At 41.4% G+C, this 15,772-nt stretch overlaps 1 protein-coding gene across 2 annotated transcripts in view; it reads left to right on the top strand.

The window, feature by feature from the left end:
- The window catches only part of TNKS (tankyrase), a gene marked incomplete in the record, with an annotated part of 313,626 nt that overhangs the window by 31,081 nt on the left and 266,773 nt on the right, over positions 1-15,772 (top strand).

Raw genomic sequence — 15,772 nt, 5'->3', positions numbered from 1 at the left:
CTATAGTTAGTACCTCCCTGTGTAGGCGGATCTTGATGTTCAGCACCAGTACCAGTGTTTAGTTCCTATGTCTTATTTAAGACACTTATCAAAATCATCAGCACAACATAAAGGCTTTTACAACACTGAACAAGTCCTCAAAAAGCCTGCCCACAGGATGGTAAGAAAAAACACATTGCCGTCCAAGCTTTCAGGAACCCCCGCCGTTGAAAGCTATGCCGGGCCAACAGTGCATGTGCTTAGTGCACCGGCGCTGCTGGAGGGACTGAGGAGATCAGGAAATGTTTGCTCTAGTTCCCTAGGAGGCGGCCGGCCGTGCATGCGCTCACACAAAGCCGGCGCCACTCACGGGACTAAGGAGGAGAACAGAAAATGTTTATTCTAGTTCCCTAGGAGACGGCTGGCCGTGCATGCGCTAACACAAAGCCGACACCGCTCGCGGGACTAACGAGGAGGATGTTTACTCTTGTCTGGGAGACCGACAGTGGGAAATACAGGTGGCAGCCAGCGGACGCTGCGCGGGCCACATGACACGTCCTGGTGGGCCGGATTCGGCCCACGGCCTTGTGTTTGCCACCTGTGGTCTAGAGAGTCAAAAATCCTTGCCCCATGTGTGACACAAAGAATTGGAACACCCACCAATTTATTCTCCAAGGCCTCTGCTATAAAAAATATATAATGTTTGGGGTTCTAAGGATTTTTTTTTCAAAAAATACAGATTTTTACATGTATGTACAGTGGATAAGTCGTTAGCGCTTCTGCCTAGCAGCTCTAGGTTTGCTGGTTCGAATCCCAACCAAGTAATTACCTGCCTGCAGCTTGCATGTTCTCCCTTTTGTCTGTGTGGATTTCTTCCAGTTACTCCGGTTTCTTCCCACTCTCCAAAGACATGCTGGTAGGGTAATTGGCTCCTGTCTAAATTGGCTCTAGTATGTGTATGAATAAAAGTTAGGGACCTTAGATTGTAAGCTCATTCAGGTCAGTCCCTACCCTCAAATCTAATATATAATATCCCCTCTAATCTAATATACAGTCAGGTCCGTAAATAATGGGACATCGACACAATTCTAATCTTTTTGGCTCTATACACCACCATAATGGATTTGAAATGAAAGAAACCAGATGTGCTTTGACTGCAGACTTTCAGCTTTAACTTGAGGGTATTTACATCCAAATCAGGTGAACGGTGTAGGAATTACAACGGTTTGTATATGTGCCTCCCACTTTTTAAGGGACCAAAAGTAATGGGACAATTGGCTGCTCAGCTGTTCTTCCATGGCCAGGTGTGTGTTATTCCCTTATTATCCCATTTACAAGGAAAAGATAAAAGGTCCAGAGTTTCAAGTGTGCTATTTGAATTTGGAATCTTTTGCTGTCAACTCTCAATATGAGATCCAAAGAGCTATTACTATCGGTGAAGCAAGCCATCATTAGGCTGAAAAAACAAAACAAACCCATCAGAGAGATAGCAAAAACATTAGGTGTGGCCAAATCAACTGTTTGGAACATCCTTAAAAAGAAAGAATGCACCGGTGAACTCAGCAACACCAAAAGACCCAGAAGACCACGGAAAACAACTGTGGTGGATGACCGAAGAATTATTTTCCTGGTGAAGAAAACACCCTTCACAACAGTTGGCCAGATCAAGAACACTCTCCAGGAGGTAGGTGTATTTGTGTCAAAGTCAACAATCAAGAGAAGACTTCACCAGAGTAAACACAGAGGGTTCACCACAAGATGTAAACCATTGGTGAGCCTCAAAAACAGGAAGGCCAGATTAGAGTTTGCCAAACAACATCTAGAAAAGCCTTCACAGTTCTGTAACAACATCCTATGGACAGATGAGACCAAGATCAACTTGTACCAGAGTGATGGGAAGAGAAGAGTATGGAGAAGGAAAGGAACCGCTCATGATCCAAAGCATGCCACCTCATCAGTGAAGCATGGTGATGGTAGTGTCATGGCATGGGCATGTATGGCTGCCAATGGAGCTGGTTCTCTTGTATTTATTGATGATGTGACTGCTGACAAAAGCAGCAGGATGAATTCTGAAGTGTTTTGGGCAATATTATCTGCTCATTATCAGCAAAGTGCTTCAGAACTCATTGGACGGTGCTTCACAGTGCAGATGGACAATAACCCGAAGCATACTGCGAAAGCAACCAAAGAGTTTTTTAAGGGAAATAAGTGGAATGTTATGCAATGGCCAAGTCAATCACCTGACCTGAATCCGATTGAGCATGCATTTCACTTGCTGAAGACAAAACTGAAGGGAAAATGCCCCAAGAACAAGCAGGAACTGAAGACAGTTGCAGTAGAGGCCTGGCAGAGCATCACCAGGGATGAAACCCAGCGTCTGGTGATGTCTATGCGCTCCAGACTTCAGGCTGTAATTGACTGCAAAGGATTTGCAACCAAGTATTAAAAAGTGAAAGTTTGATGGATGATTGTTAATCTGTCCCATTACTTTTGGTCCCTTAAAAAGTGGAAGGCACATATACAAACTTGTAATTCCTACACCGTTCACCTGATTTGGATGTAAATACCCTCAAATTAAAGCTGAAAGTCTGCAGTTAAAGCACATTTTGTTCGTTTCATTTCAAATCCATTGTGGTGGTGTATAGAGCCAAAAAGATTAGAATTGTGTCGATGTCCCATTATTTATGGACCTGACTGTATATAATCTCTCTCAAAAAAAGTGAGTACACCTCTCGCATTTTTGTAAATATTTAATTATATCTTTTCATGTGACAACACTGAAGAAATGACACTTTGCTACAATGTGTACATTTTTTTTTTTTTTACACCCCTAAGTAAAAAAATGTACACATTGGGCCCAATTAGCCACAATTAGCCATTTTCTCTCCCCAGTGTCATGTGACTCATTAGTGTTACAAGGTCTCAGGTATGAATGGGGAGCAGGTGTGTTAAATTTGGTGTTATCGCTCTCACTCTCTCTCATACTGGTCACCGGAAGTTTAACATGACACCTCATGGCAAAGAACACTCTGAGGATCTGAAAAAAAGAATTATTGCTCTACATAAAGATGGCTACATGAAGATTGCCAAGACCATGAAACTGAGCTTCAGCATGGTGGCTCACGCTCACTTTACATTGTAGCAAAGTGTCATTTCTTCAGTGTTGTCACATGAAAAGATTTAATAAAATATTTACAAAAATGTGAGGGGTGTACTCACTTTTGTGAGATACTGTGTGTGTGTGTGTGTGTGTGTATATAGTGGATATAAAAAGTCTACACACCCCTGTTTAAAATGTCAGGTTTCTGTGATGTAAAAAAATGAGACAGGATAAATAATTTCAGAACCTTTCATGTGACCTATAAACTGTACAACTCAGTTGAACAACAAACTGAAATCTTTTAGGTGGAGAGAAGTAAAAATAGAATTAATATGGTTGCATAAGTGTACACACCCTTAAACTAATTCTTTGTTGAAGTACCTTTTGATTTTATTACAGCACTCAGTCTTTTTGGATGAGTCTATCAGAATGGCACATGTTGACTTGGCAATTTTGGCCCACTCTTCTTTGCAAAAACACTCCAAATCTGTCAGATTGTTGAACGAGATTCGGGTCTGGGCCATTCCAAAACTTTAATCTTCTTCTGGTGAAGCCATTTCTTTGTTGATTTGGATGTATGCTTTGGGTCATTGTCATGCTGAAAGATGAAGTTCCACTTCATGTTCGGCTTTCTAGCAGAAGCCTGAAGGTTTTGTGCCAATATTGACTGATATTTGGAACTGATCATAATTCCCTCTACCTTGACTAAGGCCCCTGGCCCAGCTGAAGAAAAAGAGCCCCAAAGCATGATGCTGCCACCACCATGCTTCACTGTGGGTATGGTGTTCTTTTGGTGATGTACAGTGTTGTTTTTGTGCCAAACATATCTTTTGGAATTATAGCCAAAAAGTTCAACCTTGGTTTCATCCGACCATAACACATTTCCCCACTTGCTTTTGGGAGACTTCACATGTGTTTTTGCAAAATTTAGCCAGGCTTGGATGTTTTTCTTCGTAAGAAAAGCTTTCCGTCTTGCCACTCTACCCCATAGCCCAGACGTGAAGAATACAGGAGATTGTTGTCTTCTGTATGTACCACATGTACCACACAGCCAGTACTTGCCAGATATTCCTGCAGCTCCTTTAATGTTGCTGTAGGCCTCTTGGCAGCCTCCCTGACTAGTTTTCTTCTCGTTTTTTCATCAATTTTGGAGGGACGCCCAGTTCTTGGTGTAATGTAACTGTTTTGCCATATTTTCTCTATTTGATGATGACTGTCTTCACTGTGTTCCATGGTATATCTCATGCCTTGGAAATTCTTTTGTACCCTTCTCCTAACTGATACCTTTTAACAATAAGATCCCTCTGATGCTTTGGAAGCTCTCTGCAGACCATGGCTTTTGCTGTAGGATGCAACTAAGAAAATGTCAGGAAAGATCTACTGCAACCATAAGATCCGAGGAGAACCTACGGCCATTTGAGCAGCTAAGTACAGCAGTAGGAACAAAGAGGGGGATCTCTAGGATCTATAAAGTGCTTGTGGGACTGAAGGGGCCAGAAATACCGCCATTCATAGTAAAATATAATACACAAGCTTAATGTATTCTAGTAAAGTTAGTCTGTAAACTAAGGTCTGTTTTGTTAGTTTATAGCAGTAGTTTGTTATTTTATAAACTTACAGCAGGCCATGGCCATCTTAAGTGTGGGCATCTGAAGTCAGACTGTATTTCTTCCTGGATCTCATCCTTGCAGATCTCGCACATGCTCAGTACAGCACAAGCAGTGTAATAGGTTTCAGGTCAGGTTTCCATAGCAACGGCAGTGTCAGAGGAAGTTGCCGCCCCTTCCCAGAAGGCATTGCAAACAGGAAATGATGCAGTGGGCCACGGCCAGGGAGGAGGAAGTGAAAAATGAATACAGCAGATATACAGTAGGTGCTGAGAAAAAAAAAAAAAAAATATCCAATTCGTTTACAGTGCATAGTTTAGTGAGGGATGCTGAAGAGTTGTAAAAGTGGGTGGAACTCCACTTTAAGGAGATCACCAATATAGAGCTGCCAGAGGAACCTTGGAGGTGTTTGTTTCATGGGGTCAGTATGCCATCCCCAGTTATAAGACGGTGTGCACACTTATGCAACCACATTATTTAATTTAAATTTTTTTTTTTTTTTTTTTTTTTTTACTCCCCTCCCCTCCCTAAAAGATTTCAGTTTGTTTTTCAATTGAGTTGTACAGTTTATAGGTCACATTAAAGGTGGAAAAAGTTCTGAAATTATTTGTTTCATTTTTTTTTTTTTTTTCACATCACAGAAACCTAACATGTTAAAAAGGGTGTGTAGACTTTTTATATCCACTGTGTGTGTGTGTGTGTATGTATGTGTGTGTGTGTGTGTGTGTGTGTGTGTATATGTGTATATATATATATATATATATATATATATATATATATATATATATATATATATATATATATATATATATATATATATATAATATATATAATCTCGCATTGGAAACAAGATACAAACATATGAAAATTACATAGCAGGGTCTAGTTGTCAATCAAAGTCAAAGGAACAATATATCCATGACAAGTATTAAAGATAGTGCGATGTGTGTGGTCCAATACCCCCAGACACCCCAAATGGGTTCATACTGTGTCGCGGGGGGTCATGGGCCGCACCACAGTGATTTAGGGAAATTTTATGAAGTATATTATGCAACAGTTTAAATAGACTTAACAACTCTTACCAGAAAATGATAAAAATATTGCTATAGAGAATGTAAAACTTGCAAGTGCGGGTTTTGAATGAACTGGTATGTGTCTAAAGTTTTGTAGTACCTTGAGCGTATCTGGTAAAGTACGCGTATCTATAATAAACTGTATGTAACTATGTATTGGAAAATTTAGTAAAATAAGGTAGGTTAAAAGAAAATAAGGTGAAGGGGAGGTAAAGAGGGGAGTAAGGGAGAGGGGAAGGAGGTAGAGAGCATTGCGTTAGACTCAATTGGATCCTGTCTAAATTGCCCCTAGTATGTATGAATGTGAGTTAGGGACCTTACATTGTAAGCTCCTTGAGGGTAGGGACTGATGTGAATGTACAATGTATATATAAAGCGCTGCGTTAATTGACGGCGCTATATAAGTACCTGAAAAAAATTAAAAATAAAAATTAGACTCGGTATATAAAGCAATGTGGATCGAGTGTGCGTTTGTGATATCAGAAAATTAACGGGTAAGTTTTTGAGCGTACCACTGTGACCATAGGTGCCATAGCTTATGTATTTTAGAATATGAAGGTTTTCCGTTCGATAAAATCGATTCATATGCATAATGAGAGTGCACTAGTGTTATGACTTCTGTCAACGTTGGGGATATGTTTGTTTTCTAGTGTCTAGTTATGAGTAGTCTGGTGGCTAAGAGTGTGTGATTACAAGTCTGAAAGATGGCGGCAGTAATTCAGTGTTCATATTCAGAATGGCTATTGATGGAGAAAGTGTGAAGGGGAAGTGACATATATCCTGTATCGTTCGTTCCCCCTCGTTTCATAGGTTCGTTAAGGCTGGGCAGGACCATAAAATATGGAATATGGTGCCTATTTGATTACATTTTCTCCAGCAGGTGGGTGGTGAATGTGGGTGGAATTTGGACATTCTCTGTGGAGTTAAGTACCATCTCATATGTATTTTGTGAGTTAGTTCCCATAGAGAAGTGCAGCTGGTGGTTTTATAAATTGATTTTAAGGCTGTTTGCCATTGTTGTTCAGAAAAGTTAAGCTGTAAGTCTTTCTCCCAGTCTACATAAGGTTTAGATTTGTGGAATACTGTTTATTCTTGCAATGTAGAGTAGATTAGTGAGGTGCCTTTGGTAGGTGTGTTAATTGAGAAGTAGTAGTTCCATATTTTTAATGGCATTTCACCTTCTAACTGTGGGTGTGCTGTGAGACATTTTTGGATCCTATAGCAATTAAAGAAATCTGTGGTGGGTGTTTTAAATGTTGTTTGTATTTGGGTTAGGGTTTTATGTAGTATCTTAGATCTGAGGTCAGAGGTGTAGGTTGTTTGTTCTACTATCCACTTAGGTATGGTCAGATCAGGGGATAATAATTGGAGGGTTTGGATGCGTTTGGTAGGTAATTGGGACCATTTGGTGGAGTGTAGCAGTCTCCAGGCTTTAACTGAAGCTTGTATGGTCGGTGAGTATAGCTGAAGATTTGATTGACTGGTTGTGGTGCTATATAGCCAACATTTAGGCCCCTTTCACACTGGGGCGGTGGGGGCGTCGGCGGTAAAACAGCGCTATTTTTAGCGCTGTTTTACCGTCGTTTTTGCGGCTGTATTCGGCCGCTAGCGGTGCGGTTTTAACCCCCGCTGGCGGCCGAAAAAGGGTGAAACCCGCTCGTACAGCGCGGCTATAGCCGCGGTATTACCGCGGTATAGCCGCGCTGTCTCCTTGATTTCAATGGGCAGGAGCGGTTTAGGAGCGGTGAACACACTTCACCGCTCCTTCACCGCTCCAAAGATGCGGCTCGCAGGACTGCCAGCGCACCACTTCAGTGTGAAAGCCCTTGGGCTTTCACACTGAACAAACAGTGGAGGCTGTTTAGGGGCGGTTTGCAGGCGGTATTTTTAGCGCAATAACGCCTGCAAACCGCCCCAGTGTGAAAGGGGCCTTAAGGTTATTTCCTGGCGTCATGGTATTCTCAATGTTCCCCCATAATGTGGTTGGATGTTTTTTTTAGCCAGTCCTTCATTTGAGATAGTATGGTGGCTAAATACTAATTTTTAATGTCTACATAACCCATGCCGCCTGCTAGTTTGTGTTTCACAGTTTTCTGGTGACTACATCTGGATTTTTTACCTTGCCAAACGTAGTGGTGTACAATGGATTGGATAGATTTGAGGTATGAGCTAGTAAGTGGAATAGGTAATGTGCGGAATAAGTAGAGCAGCCTAGGAAGTATGAGCATTTTAAAGGCTGACAGTCTACCAGACCAGGAAAATTCAAATTTGGATAGTGTGGAGGTCTCTTTAATAAGCATTTGTTTCACTTTGTTGTAATTGTTACTGAAAAGATGTCTGGTAGATTTAGTAAGCGTGATTCCTAGATATGATATGCCTGACTCTGCCCATGGGTACGTATAAATGTTGCGGAGAAGATTGCTGGATACAGCATCTAAACCTAGGTCTAGAATGTATGACTTATTTTCGTTGACCGTATAATAGGAAATGGAACTAAACCTTTGTAACACAGATTGTACCGAAGCCAGGGAGGATATAGGGTTGGTTACCATCATAATTACATCGTCTGCAAATTAATCTTGTGTTCTACTAAACTGATTTTGAATCCCGTAATGGTCTTGTTTGTTCTGATATGCTCAGCCAATGGCTCCATTATTAAGTTGAAGATAAGGGGGCGATAAGGGGCAGCCCTGGCGAGTGCCATTAGAAATCGGAAATGGTTTAGACAGCATCTCAGATGTGTACACCTGGGCTGAGGGTTTTGAGTATAAAGCCATTATTGCAGAAAGAATGTGGCCTTGTAAACCGAATTTAAGAAGAGCAGCTCGGAGGTATGACCAATTGACCCTGTCGAACGCCTTCTCTGCATCTAAAGACAGGAGCAGAGAAGGTGTTCGTTCAGACTCCGCATTATGAATTATATTAATGATTCTTCGGGTTGCATCAAAAGTTTGTCTACCTTTCGTGAACCCGGATTGGTCTGGGTGGATTAGGGATGGCATAATGTTTACTAGCCTTGTGACTATGAGCTTAGCATAAATTTTTGTGTCAAGATTGAAAAGCGATATGGGTCGGAAATTTTGTGGTGAGGTGGGATCCTTGCCTGGCTTCGGTAGCGTAATAGTGCGTTTAACATTTCCTGCGGGAGAGAAGAGGAGGCAGCGTCATTGCACATTTGAGCCAAGAATGGAGCCAGAATGTGATCGAATTGTTTATAGTACTCCCCAGTGAGACCGTCTGGTCCAGGGGATTTGTTAGATGGAAGAGATGTGATGACCTTTAATACTTCCATTGGAGTGAATGGGGCATTCAGCATTGTTAGTTGTTCGGGGGATACTTTTGGAAGATTAATTTCTTTTAAGAAGGTATATATGTCTTTGAAGGTTGGTTGATTAATATTGGAGTCATCTTTCATATTATAAAGTGTGTTATAATATTGACTAAACGCCTCTGCTATGACTTGAGGATCAATCAGTTTTTGTTTTGTGGAGGGATGATAAAGGTGTGATATCTTTGTTTTAGCATGGTTACCTTTAATCCTGAGTGCCATAGCTTTACCTGCTTTATTCCCTGTGGAGTAGTGATTAGCCTTAAACTGTTTTTGGGTTCTGTCATGACTCTAGTAGTAAATTTCGTAACTCTTGTCTGAGAAGAACTACAAGCAGTTGTCCTTTAAGTTTAGGATCAGGGTTTTTTTGGTTTTGATCTTCTGTGGTTTTGATTTGGGAGGTGAGGGTATTGAGATGCTGTGATCTCCTCCTTTTTCTCTCTAGCTCCTATTAGAATAAGAATCTCTCTAATGACCGCTTTATGGGTGTTCCATAGTATAATATTATTTGAGGTCGTTCCCTGGTTTAGAGCAAAGAATTCTTCTAAGTGTTTACGGATAGTGGCACAATGTTTGGGTGTTTGTAGGATTGCGGCGTCGGCTCTCCCATATCTTCATTCGCAGGGAAGTCGGCAAAGAATCGATGTTGACTGACACTGGTGCATGGTCGGACCAGGTTATTGTGTCTATGGAGGATTCAGAAACTTTGGGTAGAGTCCACTTGTCTACAAGGAAGTAATCGATTCTGGTATATGAATTGTGTCGGTGGGAAAAAAATTAGTAATCCCTCTCGGTGGTATGGTGGCATCTGCATACATCGTACAAGTCATTGTGTCGTAGAAAGGTTGCCATCGGTGAAGGATGTCTGGTTTTGTGGGAGCAGGCATCTAGGGAGGTATCGGGGATGTTGAAATCTCCACAGATAATGAGGTTTCCTTGGCGGAATTTGACGATTTTGGGTATGTTTAGAAAGAAATTTAGTTTGTTTGGTATTAGGCACATATACTGTGACAATAGTGTATCTAGCGTTGTCCAGAGTGCAATCTAGAGTCAGATATTTTCCATCAGGGTCAATCACACTGTTGTGGAGTGTAAAGTTGATTGTGTTTTTGATCGCCATCATAACCCCATTTTTCTTAGAGGGGCCTGGAAGATGTGGGTAAAAGATTTGTTGGTGCAGTGTGGCTCTGCAGATCTTTTAAAGTGTGTTTCTTGCACACATAGGATGTCACAGGCAGATTTCTGGGCTGTGCGCCACAGAGAAGCTCTTTTTACCGGGTGATTTAGCCCCTTGGCGTTAAGTGAAAGGAATTTGGGCATCTTGGTGAGTGTTGTATAATGTGTGGTGAAAGTTCTTACAGTTTGTGGGGACGTTCTTCCAAGTATGATGATCTGCTGAAGAGGTTCTCATGTCCTTCGTTTTCGTGTGCTCTCGGGAAGGGAGAGACGTGGGGTAAGAAAACTATAAGATGAGGTTAAAAATATGCTTTAGCAATGAACAAAGGGTAAACAAAAATTAAACAACAACTGCCAGCAGTAAAGTGAAACTGGGGCTTCTGTGTATTTGTGGGGTGGAAGTTCGTGGAGCAAATTGCAACAAGCAAGGCATCCGACCGGAGGTTTAGCAGAGTGGGTTATGTGTGGGCCCACTAATCAGGTATAGGTTAGTGCTTACCAGCATGGCGGGTTCCGTTGGAGGGATGAGCGTTTTCCCTGCGATTGGGGTGTGATGGCGTAGATGGATCAGGAATGATTCCCTACGTGCTAAGCAGCTTGAGGCCTTCTTCCACTGTGGAGATGTTATGTTTGATCCCATTTTTTGTGACTATGATTTTGGTAGGAAAGCCCCACTGGTAAGGGATCTTGTGGTTATTGAGTGGCTTGGTAATAGTGTTTAGTTGTCGTCTCAGTTGACGAGTATGCTGCGAGAGATCAGCATACAATTGGAGATTAGTATACGGGGCTGGGAGCTGACCGAGGTGCCTTGATTTGAGTGTCATGTGGGGTTTCTGCTGGGAGGTGTGGGGGTTTGGGGAGGTGATGAATTTAGGTTTCCATAGGTGTGAGATCAGGTAGGAGCGTGGAAATTTAGTTTTTTGGCATATGCGTTAAGATCTTGCGGTAGGATGTTTTCAGGGATCCCTCTGATCTTTACATTATTACAGCGGGACCTGTCCTAGAGGTCCGCCATTTTGTCCCTCACCAATGTTGTTCCTCCAGCTTTTGGTCATGTGCATCGACAAGATTGTTGACAGTTTCTGTCATCTCTCTCACTTGTCTCTCCACAAGGTGCATGTTCTACCCCATATACTGCATTTGGGATGAGAATCTGATAAACATAGTGGAGATGTCATTGTGAAGGGAGATGAGCATCTCCTTCATGGTAGTGTCTAACGCAGGCTGATTTGTGGTAGGGAAGGCCGCTATGGGGGATGGATGGGCAAGGATGGCATCAGATACAGGACTCACCTCAGTCACTGCTGAATCTGCATCCAGCCGCATCCGTGACTTTGCTGGGCTGTTTCCAGCTGATGAAGTGAGAGATCATGGTGAGGCATCTGGGGAGTGGATGTGCGTGGTTATTTCCAAGCCATTCGCGTCAGGGAGGTCTGTATAGGCCGCTGTAGTTCCGTGTTCAGGGCCGCGGGCGCCATCTTGGATTCTCGGCACTGTAAAGAAGTCTGTCAGTTTTTTAGGCTGATGGTATTCCTTCTTCATTTCGGACACTGTGTGAGTGAGTGTGTGTGTGTGTGTGTGTGTGTGTGTGTGTGTGTATGTATATATGTATATATGTATGTGTGTATGTATGTATATATATATATATATATATATATATATATATATATATATATATATATATATATATATATATATATATATATATATATATATATATATATATATATATATATATACTCTGATTCCTCTTGTTTTGTACTTGTACTGTCTGGCCTAATGTTGTAAAGCGCTGCGTAAACTGTCGGCGCTATATAAATCCTGAATAATAATATATATATTATTAGAGCTGGGAAATCTGTGGTTATTTTTAAAAAAAAACTCGATTCATGATTTGAATCGAGATTTTTTTTTTTTTTTTTTTTTTGGACACCGCGTCGGTCCAGAGGAGCTGTGGGCAAGAGTTTTTAGGCGAGGCCGCGGCTTCGGCCTAGTCTGCGGCGTCCAGCCTCGCGGACTAGGCCAAAGCCGCGGCCTTGCCTAAAAACTCCTGCCCGCAGCTCCTCAGGACCGGCGCGGTGTCCAAAAAAAAAAACTCGTTTCGAATCGTGAATCGAGTTTCTTTAAAAAAGAATTTGAGAAAATCGGCCAGCTCTAATAAATATATTGATTTGCTTAAATTTTGAATCGATTTGACCTCTCAGCCCTAATAAAAAAAAAAAAAAAATATATATATATATATATATATATAATAAAGCGCTGCATAAATTGAGGGCAATAATAAATAAATGAATAAGTATGTGAGAAGTGTCAAACAGGCGTGTCTGTGAAGTCCTCAGTTCTAAATCAGTAGGGCACATATGGAAATGCATACAGCTGCTCCCTTGTACATGGGAAATTACAAACTATGCACAGAAACAAGGATTTTCATACATTAACACACACTGATCAGATTGTTTACATTAGGCCCATTCTCTTTTCCTGACATTTCTCCTTTTAACCACTTGACCTCTAGAAGATTTATCCCCCTTCATGACCAGGCCATTTTTTGCTTTTTGGTGCTGCGTTATTTTAACTGACAATTTTACTGTCATGCAACACTGTACTCAGATTAAAGTTATATATTTTTTTGTTACTCAAATAGAGCTTTCTTTTGGTGGTGTTTGATCACATCTGGGTTTTTTATTTTTTGCACTGTAAACATAAAAAAAAAAAAAACCCAATATTTTTTAGTTTCTGCTATAAAACCTATTCAATAAAAAACGTAAAACAAAATCAAATTGCTTCATAAATTTAGGCCAATATGTATTCTGCTACATATTTTTGGTAAAAAAAATCCCAATAAGCGTATATTGATTGGTTTGCGTGAATATTATAGCATCTAAAAACTATGGTGTGTGTGGTGTGTGTGGTGTGTGTGTGTGTGTGTGTGTATATATAATATATATATATATATATATATATATATATATATATATATATATATATATATATTATATTATATATATTTCAGTGTGTGTGTGTGTGTGTGTGTGTGTGTGTGTGTGACCAGTCGCTGCTTTCTGCCCTTGTGCAGGTTTTGGTACTTTTAATGGCTCATGCACACAGGATGTTTTAAAACGCCATCGCTACAGCAGCACTAAAAACGCTTTTAGCTGCGTTTTTACATTAGCGTTATTTCGTGTTTTCCCACGTTTTTTGGCGTTTATCGTTTTTGGGCGTTTTTTCATTAAAAACACTCTTTATAATATAACAACGCCTACAAAAACATCAAATGTGGCTAAATGCGGCTTGATGCATTTTTTGGCGGTGTTTGTTTTTACAGCTTGTTTTTACTGCTTCTGGAAGCACAGGCTGTTTTTTTTTTTTCTACTGCTCCTAAACGCTTATGCGTCCAAACGCCTCTGACAGTTTGTGTGCATGGACACATAGGCTAACATGGAGGGGCTTTTAGAGGTAGTTAAAAAAAAAAAAAAAAAAAGTCAAACGTCCCTAACAGCAGCTGTAAAAATGCCCTGTGTGCATAAGCCCTAAGGGTCTTGTAATAGCCCCTTCTGCAGTTTTCTGCAGGCAGCCTGTAGTGGGAGGAGCTTCTGGGTCCCTTCCACAGCTCTGCTCTTTGCACTGGGTATGTGCAGCACAGTGATGTAGTCATTGCTACTTTTACAAAGTAATATGCGGGTTTGCAAAGGTATTTGATGCACATAAAGTGGATTAATATCCTTGGTGGTTGTTGAGTATATTTTAAGGAGAAGTATGGCCATGGCTCTTTTGGCCATATATCTCCTGTTGGTTTACAGAAGTGCACTTAGTGCTGTACTCCTTTGACCCAGATTCAGCCGACAGTGGGTTAAAATCTGTTGTCAGCTGATGTTGCAGTGCCAGTTCAGGCTCAGTAGAGATCCCCACTATAATGTCAGGATCTGCCTAGATGTCTGACAGGCAGCTGACTTGGCTTCTAAGTGCGCCGCTGAGAGCCTGAGCCAGTCGCTCTCGCTCCTTCCACAGCACAGCGCTCCACTGGAGGAGCAGAGCAGAGAGCCGTGACTGACAGTCACTTCTCTGTCCCCAAAGCAGACCTGAGAACTGAGTGATCAGTAGTCTTTATTTGCTCGGTTTTCAATGCAGAGCTGACGGGGGACAGATGCAGTTTGGATTAATTCTGCAGCCATCTTGGAGAGTATGAATGTTGATTATTTTATATTTCCACACTTCTCATTTAAAAATTGTGTGCCTGGAGTTTAGCTTTTGTACAATAATAAGTGATTAAAGACATGTTTTATGGGGAGTATGAGCAGTAACTGGGGGGATTTGTAAATAAATCTCAGTAAAGATGGCTATAAGTAGACTAGTGTGTGAAATGGGTATGTGCCCTTTTTCAATTGAACCAGGTCCTTTCTCACATATTGCAACTTGGCAACCTTTCAAACATGAAGTATATTTGTCCTTCTATCTTAGTGTTATCTTCTGAACATTGTTACATGTTACACCCTTATTTAGCATGTAGCATGTTTAGCATTCCTCCCTTTCCTGGGACAGCGGGCGGAGGTTCATCTCCCCGCACCTGCTGTCACATTTTATAAACAGTGCTCCGCACAGCTACAGCATTCATTTATAGGATTTTGTGAATGAGAAAACTCCAGCATCCAGCCAGATGGCTTGTAATTCTCAATAAACTACCAGGGCACTGATCAGCGTACTCATACTTTACTGACAGTTCCTGCAGCTCAGTAACTGGCTTCCCATATTGAAATATGGGCGAAGAGCAGCAGTGTGTGCAGGAGCCTGACATTGTGCCTGTGATCCACTGATCAAGGTTGCAATGTTCTGCAGGCTCAAGTGTAAAAATAAATAAATAAACCAACAATGTTTTACATGCAAAATCAAGCAGGTTATTTTTTATTTTATTTTTTATATTTTTTTTACAAAAAGGTTACCTTCGCCTTTAAAGGCTGACTCCACCTTTTATGTTGTACAAAATAACATTTTATGGCCACCCTACCACCTTATCTTCTGTAGCAGATGCTGTTTATGCTTAGATTTAGCTGCTGTATTGGCCCTTTTAGTTCAGGTGATTGTTTGGTTTATGGGAGCCTTTTCCATTCCCCAATTCGGGGATAAAAATAGCAGGTTCTCTCTCTTCCCTCTTCCGTCCCTCATTAGCTTAGTGGCGGTCTCTGTCGAAGTTTACCTGTGTTAAGGATCTTCCACCAGCCACCACATGACAACAGTGTGCTCCATGCCAGTGCTTCATTGTTTATTTTTCACAGATTTATTTATTTTTTTCTTAAAGCGGTTGTAAACCCTAGGGGAGAAAAAAACCTTAGAACTAAGCCCTCCCACGCTGCAAGCACACCGCTGAGATGGCTGACATCTTCCCAGTGTTTCTTCCAGGTTCGTGGGTGCTGGTGCTGTGAGTGGCTGGAGCCGTGATGACGTCACTCGCTGCTGTTTATGGCACGGGCTCTAAAGGTCCGTCACGGTAAGGTCCGGACCTTCAGAGCGCATG

Source organism: Aquarana catesbeiana, linkage group LG01 (genome assembly GCF_042186555.1).
Source record: "Aquarana catesbeiana isolate 2022-GZ linkage group LG01, ASM4218655v1, whole genome shotgun sequence".
Classification (NCBI taxonomy): Eukaryota; Metazoa; Chordata; class Amphibia; order Anura; family Ranidae; genus Aquarana; species Aquarana catesbeiana.
The sequence above is the reverse complement of the archived record's forward strand: the minus strand, read 5'-3'. Positions and strand labels throughout refer to the sequence as shown.